This window comes from Piliocolobus tephrosceles, chromosome 10, assembly GCF_002776525.5.
Source record: "Piliocolobus tephrosceles isolate RC106 chromosome 10, ASM277652v3, whole genome shotgun sequence".
NCBI lineage: Eukaryota > Metazoa > Chordata > Mammalia > Primates > Cercopithecidae > Piliocolobus > Piliocolobus tephrosceles.
In genome coordinates this window covers 50776819-50784065 of record NC_045443.1, presented here as the reverse complement: position 1 = coordinate 50784065, position 7247 = coordinate 50776819, and the positions used below count along the sequence as shown (strand labels likewise).

Sequence of the window (7247 nt, the reverse complement as noted above, 5' to 3'; positions counted from 1 at the left end):
TCAGAAAGCTGAGTAACATAAAGCTGCAAAAGGAGAGAACAGATTCCATAGATAATATTTTAAGTCAACTACAATTTGTTAAATTTTAAGATGATTATTTAATTAATTTATTTATTTATCGAGACAGGATCTCACTCTGTTGCCCAGGCTGGAGTGCAGTGGCCTGATCTGGGCTCACCGTAACCTCAACCTCCTGGGCTCAAGTGATCTTCCCACTTAGTCCCCTGAATAGCTACTACAAGTGCAGGCCACCATGCCCGGCTAATTTTGTATTTTTTGTAGAGCTGAGTTTTCGCCATGTTGCCCAGGGTGTTCTCAAATTCCTGGATTCAGGCAATCCTCTTGCCTCGGCTTAGCAATGTTGGGATTACAGGCGTGAGTCACTGCAACCAGCCTGTGTTTTGTTTTTCTTTTTTCTTTTCCTGGTTTGTCTTGAACAAGACCTATAAATTTTTGAATATAGACTTTGCATTTGATAATTCCCCTGAAATCTTCCCAAGTCATAATTCAACTCCTGGTGTGTTACTTCCTCAAAGAGGTCTTCTTTCAAACACTAGGAGTAAAGCTTCTTCCCCACTCCTAATCACTTTCTGTCTCACTATCCTGAAGCACTTTTCACTATTTGAAATATTTGTGTTTATTGGCATTTTAACTGTCTCCCCTTCCTCACTCAAATATAAATCCTACCTGGGTTGATAACTCCTTAACCCCATGTTTAGAACAATGCTTTGCATGTAGTATGCCCTACGTTTTGTGAAAATATTTGCTGAATAATATAGTGATTTTTAAAAATCCTCAAGCAATTTCATGTACCTCATTTGATCATTACAACAATTTGAATAAAATGAGATTGTTAGTCCCATTGCACAGAGACTCAGAGAAGATTTTCACCCAAGGCAATAGGACTAGTAAAATGGTAGCGTTAGAATTGCTGTGCAGGTGGATTGCTTTGTCCACACATGGACTTCATTTCTAGGGCTAAGGGTATTTTACTTTGCAGTTAAGGAAACGATGACTCTGAAAGATAGTAGTAACCACCACTACAGGCACCTGTAAACATCTTCTCTCCTTTTTCCTTTCTCCCGCTAGATTCTGAAGCCGAACATGTGTGTCTTACGTGGACCGTACTCGCTCGGTCTCCCTCCCCAGTCCCGCCCACATTAAGCCCGACACCTTCTTTTCCCTGGGCCCCGCCTCTCGGCCGCTTTCCAAGTCAGCCCCCACGGATCTCGCCCTTCCCCCGCGGCCCCACGACTTCTCGCGAGAGTTGAGCGCGCCTGGCCGGACGGGAGGAAAGTATCCGTTCCGCCGAGGGGGGAAAGGAGGAGCTGGAGAGAGATTGTAGGACCGAGCGCGGGCAGGCGGAAGGCAACGGAGCTACCAGCCGGTAAGTCCTTTTAACATTAGCTAGCCCATGATCTGACGGGACTCTCCCTTTCAACTCTGGCCAGTCCCAGCGTTCCGGGCTGGGGTCTCCCCTCCCAGTCTGTATTGGACGGGGGCGCTGAGGCGGTGGCCGGGCCCTGTCTGAGGAAGAGGGTGGGGGCATAGGCCAAAGCCGGCCAATAGGAGAGAAGGAAGCCTCGATTGGCGGCGATGAGCGCTAATGGGAGATCGCTTTTTCCTTGCCGAGTGACGCCCCTCTTCTCTCCGTACTCCCGCCTCCTTCCTTTGGGGGGAAGGCGGGGCCAGAGGGTTGAAGTGTGGGGAGAACTTGGGGTAAGTAGCCCCGGGGGGCACAGGGCGTGGCAAGGAGAGGGGAATTGAATCCTGAGGGAAGGGTAGTCTAGTGGAGCCTAATGGAAGGATCATGGGATGGGGTGGAATGGGAGAAAGAGGAGGGATACTAAACTAGATTAGAAACCCAGGGCTTCCCAAAGAGTGGGATTAGGAGCTTGGAATTGGAAAAGGGTAATAGGCAGGAGGTAGGATGAGTAGATGAGAACAAAGATCTTGATCTGGTGACAACACCCCGCTGGGTTTGTCAGGAAAGATAGATAGGGGTGGATTATAGGAAATGAGGGTCGTGGCATTTCGATTTAATTAATAAAAAGAACATCAGGGACATGATATCAGAGAGAAAGTATGGATTTGGAGAAAATTAAGTGAATGAATATAAGAGGACAGTATGGGTGAGCTGAGTCGCCATAAGGCATGGCTTCTGGAAGGATATGAGCCTTGAGAGCGATAAGAGAAGTGTTTGGGAAGGAGATGGCTGATATACACATGTCTTTTGCCTAGGTATCAGGTGGTTGGGATATTGATTTAGGGCTTCTCGTGGTTATGGCACCCAGACTGGTGACCAGCCTCCAAGATGCTGGGAAGGGAGTTGAGAAGGAGAAAAATAGAACACTTTCATCGCTTCTCTGATTTTCCTTCTCCCTCTCTTCTATTTCCCAAACTCTTCCGAAACACCGAGATGTGGGCTTTGGACTTAAAGCAGTCCAAGTTGAAGCCCCATAGGGACTCATATGTTGCTCTGAATTGCTTGTTATGTTCTCTGACTGGGGTGTTTATAACCCAGGGCACCTCCTACCCAGATTCCCGCGTTGCTACTTTCCTAACTTTAAAAGTTGGTTTTCTACTTAACAGAGGGTGTTTTAGTATCTCTGAGGGTCATGTCATATTAAGTACAGGTGTGTGGGGGGTGTGCAGAGTTTTCTCAGCAAGCTCACATGAGCCCTGTGTTTAAAAATTTTGCAGTAGTGTAATTCTTGTAGAGATACCAGTCTTTATGGGCATTCTAAGCAGAAATACTAAAATGAAGTTTGTTTTCTTAAATGTGGCTTCCCAGTCACTCTCAAAGAGTTGTCGAATGGGTGGTTGCAGTTTTAGTTAACTTATATAATATGTTTTTAAGTGGTGTAAATGAAATAGACATGTTATTTCAGGAAAGTGAAAAATGTTCAGTTTTTTCCTTTGTGTCCAGACTCAGAAACTAAAGCTATATCATAATGTCTTAGGCCAAGGGCTGGGGAAATCAAACACAATTTGTACCTACACATGGAAGTTGTAAGGTAAGTGGAGGCTCTTGCGAAATGTATCATGTCTGTAAGAAAAGAAGCGAAAGAAAAGTTTGGCAGCTCTACTAAGTAGTCTTACCAGTTCTTAATTCTGTACAGAAAAGGGTCAGGGCTTTGCCCTTTGTTTGATAGTTGTGTATCATTTAATAACGAATTGGACTAATATAGCCAATTAATAACTTCTTTGCTTTTGCGTAGATTTTGCTTTTACATTCCTTCTCTTCTCCTTTTATTTTTGAGAAGTGAAATAATGTCTGAAATATCAGTAAAGTTATTATATGAAGAGAAACCAGAGTATGTAGTTGTGTTAACCTTTGGTTTTCTGCAATCAGTTGAAACTTTTCTCCCTGGCCAAGAAGTTGCCCCTATAGCACACTGAGACCAATTCATTGCTGAGCCTTTAGCATTAACTACTGAGTTGGGTTCTAGTATTTCACTAGAGCATTGCTATTGGACATTCAGAAAATTTCCAGTTTGCCTGGCAGCAGCACAGAAAGATACCCAGTGAGAGAAGCAGAGTCTCTTGTTTTGGTCTTCTGTCCTAGAATTGGTGATTGGCTTTGACTGGGGCACTATTAAACCCGAGATTATTTTTTCTCACTAGTGTTACCATCTAGCAGAAAGCTAGCGTGATAACACTGCTCATCTTTCAACTTGTGGATCAAAGTTTACACCCTGTGGTAGTTTCAGTGTTGTAATTTTTAAACACGTTTGTTTACCACGGTTTTAAAATGTTAATAGCTCCACTTACTGTATCTTGTTCTCTTTCCTTTCCTCATTTCCAACCCACAATGAAAATTGTTTTTTCAGCCAACTCTTAAACTACTTCTTTGCCTGGAGTAAAGTTGCTGGCTCTGTCTGAACACAGCTGCTCTGAAGCTCTCAGAAGTTATTGTTTTGTGCATGTCAAGACTGAGTTTTTCCTAGGCTACAGTGGGAGGGAGTTAGTATTACCGCAGCCTCCTATCCACGTCTGATAAGGAGGAGCCTTCTCCTTGCAAGAAGTTTTAGGTGGAACAGATAGAACTCCGTGTAAATGTCTGATAAAACTAGCTCTCTTCTTGAGACTAGTTGGCATACTGGTATGTAATTGTCCTTTATCCCTTGATAAAAGTACTGAAGTTAAGGTACAGATGTTTCTTTGAGAAAAACAAATGCAGCATTCATTTAAAAGGAAAAAGCATTCATTTCTTTTGTTGTTGGTTTCTCAGAAAATGGTCCTATGGTTTTGGAGTTCATGAAAAAGTCTGCTGTCTCTTTAAAAATATGTCAAAGAAAATAATTTTTAAGCTTCTCTGACATTTACTCATTTTGACATGTTGCCTTCCTCTAAGAGGTTTTTTTTTTTTGAGACGGAGTCTTGCTCTGTTGCCAGGGCTGGAGTGCAGTGGCCGGATCTCAGCTCACTGCAAGCTCCGCCTCCCGGGTTTACACCATTCTCCTGCCTCAGCCTCCCGAGTAGCTGGGACTATAGGCGCCAGCCACCTCGCCCGGCTAGCTTTTTTTTTTGTATTTTTTAGTAGAGACGGGGTTTCACCGTGTTAGCCAGGATGGTCTCGAACTCCTGACCTCGTGATCCGCCCGTCTCAGCCTCCCAAAGTGCTGGGATTACAGGCTTGAGCCACCTCGCCCGGCCTAAGAGGTTTTTTTTTTTAGGAGAGATCAAATAAATTCATGATATGTGAAAACACATCATAGCTGTTATCGCTGACGGTTGGTCTTTTAACTTCTGAATGCTCTAAGGAGAGAGTGTCCACTTCACAGATACCCTGTTCCATTATTGAAGCTTTACTTTTAGAACATTTTTTACATTGTGCTGAAGCTCTTTAGTTCTGTTATCTGACGCCACAATAAATAAATCTAGTTCCTTGTTAACATGGTAGTCTTCAAGTATTTCATGACACTTATCGCTTTCATTCTTTTAGAGATAGGGTCTTGCTATGTTGTCCAGGTTGGAGTGCAAGTGACGTGATCACAGATCATTGTAACCTCAAACTCCTGGGCTAAAGATCTTCTAGTCCTAGCTTCCTGAGTAGCTAGGACTCTTGGCCTCAAGCAGTCCTCCCAGCCTCCAAGTAGCTGGGACCACAGGTGCACGCCACCATGCCTGGCTAATTTTTAAATATTTTGTAGAGATGGGGTCTCCTGACATTGCCCATTCTCTTCTTGAATTCCTGGGCTCAAGCCATCTCCCCACCTTGGCCTCTAAAAGTGCTGGGATTACAGGAGGCATCTCTTTGGGGGCAAATACCCCAAGTTCTTTAAGCTTTTTTTTTTTTTTTTTTTTTTTTTTGAGACGGAGTCTCGCACTTTTGCCCTGGCTGGAGTGCAGTGGCACGATCTTGGCTCAATGCAAACTCTGCCTCCTGGGTTCATGCCATTCTCCTGCCTCAGCCTCCCGAGTAACTGGGACTAGCAGGCGCCCGCTACCACGCCCGACTAATTTTTTGTATTTTTAGTAGAGATGGAGTTGCACCCTGTTAGTCAGGATGGTGTCGATATCCTGACCTCGTGATCCGCCCACCTCAGCCTCCCAAAGTGCTGGGATTACAGGCGTGAGCCATCGCTCGCGGCCAGCTATTTCTATTATTATTGTTGTTATTATTATTATTATTTATGAGACGGAGTCTTGCTGTGTTTCCCAGGCCAGAGTGCAGTGGTGCGATCTCAGCTCACTGCAACCTCCACCTTCCTGGTTCATACGATTCTTGTCCCTCAGCCTCCCGAGTAGCTGGGAGTACAGGTGTCCACCATCCTTGCCCAGCTAATTTTTGTATTTTTAGTAGAGATGGAATTTCACCATTTTGGTCAGGCTGGTCTCGAACTCTTGACCTCAAGTGATCTGCCTACCTCAGCCTCCCAAAGTGCTGGAATTACAGGCATGGGCCGCTGAGCCCAGCCCGTACAATTTCTTAAGTGACATTTTTAATGAAAGTTCAGGCTCTTCATCAAGTTAGTTATCTGAGGGGTTTATGGTTCCTTATGTAGGTCTGAACATCTCAGATATAATCTAATAAATACAAACTACGGGGGGAAGCACAACTTCTATTTTATTGCACTCTATGCCTCTGTTCTTGGTTTTTTTTTTTTTTTTTTTTTTGAGGCAGAGTCTGGCTCTGTCGCCCGGACTGGAGTGCAGTGGCCGGATCTCAGCTCACTGCAAGCTCCGCCTCCTGGGTTTACGCCATTCTCCTGCCTCAGCCTCCAGAGTAGCTGGGACTACAGGCACCCGCCACCTTGCCCGGCTAGTTTTTGTATTTTTAGTAGAGACGGGGTTTCACCGTGTTAGCCAGGATGGTCTCGATCTCCTGACCTCGTGATCCGCCCGTCTCGGCCTCCCAAAGTGCTGGGATTACAGGCTTGAGCCACCGCGCCCGGCCTGCCTCTGTTCTTAAAGCCTAAGATCACATTAGTTTGTGTAGTTGATTTTTTTTTTTTTTTTTTTTGAGACAGAGTCTTGCTCTATCACCCAGGCTGGAGTACTGTGGCTCGATCTTGTCTCACTGCAACCTCTACCCACCGGGTTCAGGCGATTCTCCTGCCTCAGCCACCTGAGTAGTTGGGATTACAGGCCTGCACCACCACACCCAGCTAATTTTTAAAAAATATTTTTAGAAGAGACGGGGTTTCACCAGGCTGGTCCCAAACTCCTGACCTCAAGTGATCCACCCACCTTGGCCTCCCAAAGTGCTGGGATGATAGGCGTGAGCCACCGCGCCCAGCCATGTAGTTGATTTTTTAATGTAATTGACAATTTTACATAAGTTTATCCCTGTAATTATCATCTTGTTAATTTGGTTTGTTGTTTTAGCTTGATAATGTCATTTCACCTCTTGATCATTTCTCATATGTTTGTATTATTGATAAATTTGATAAACATGATATGTGTGTTTTTGTTTTCGGTCACTGGTAAACATGTATAAGGATAGAGCAATGCTATACAACATGAATAGACTATCATTATGTTAATATTAATCTGTTAGCCTTTTGGATAAAATTCAGTTGTGAATCCCACCTGCTGTTTTATATCATCTAACCTTTATTTTCTATGAAATAGCAAGAGGTATCCTGTTGAAATCCAAATACAGTATATTCTGCCTCTGACATCTCTGAACTCCTAGGCTAGTGACCCTATCAAAAAAGAAAACGGGCCGGGCGCGGTGGCTCAAGCCTGTAATCCCAGCACTTTGGGAGGCCGAGACGGGCGGATCACGAGGTCAGGAG

The 7247-nt window shown here is 44.5% G+C and overlaps 1 protein-coding gene across 6 annotated transcripts in view; it reads left to right on the top strand.

The window, feature by feature from the left end:
* The first annotated feature begins 1260 nt into the window (after positions 1–1260).
* Positions 1261–7247, top strand: part of LOC111541925 (cyclic AMP-dependent transcription factor ATF-7) — a 134580-nt gene continuing 128593 nt past the window's right edge. For 3 of the 6 annotated variants that reach the window (XR_002731401.2, XM_023210930.1, XM_031936310.1), the window contains exon 1: positions 1261–1387. The gene's annotated coding sequence lies outside the window, so the exon portion shown is untranslated. Of the gene's footprint in view, positions 1388–1602; positions 1720–2963; positions 3018–7247 lie in introns of those variants that run through there. The other 3 variants (XM_023210933.1, XM_023210931.2, XM_026454656.2) reach the window with 3 other exon arrangements.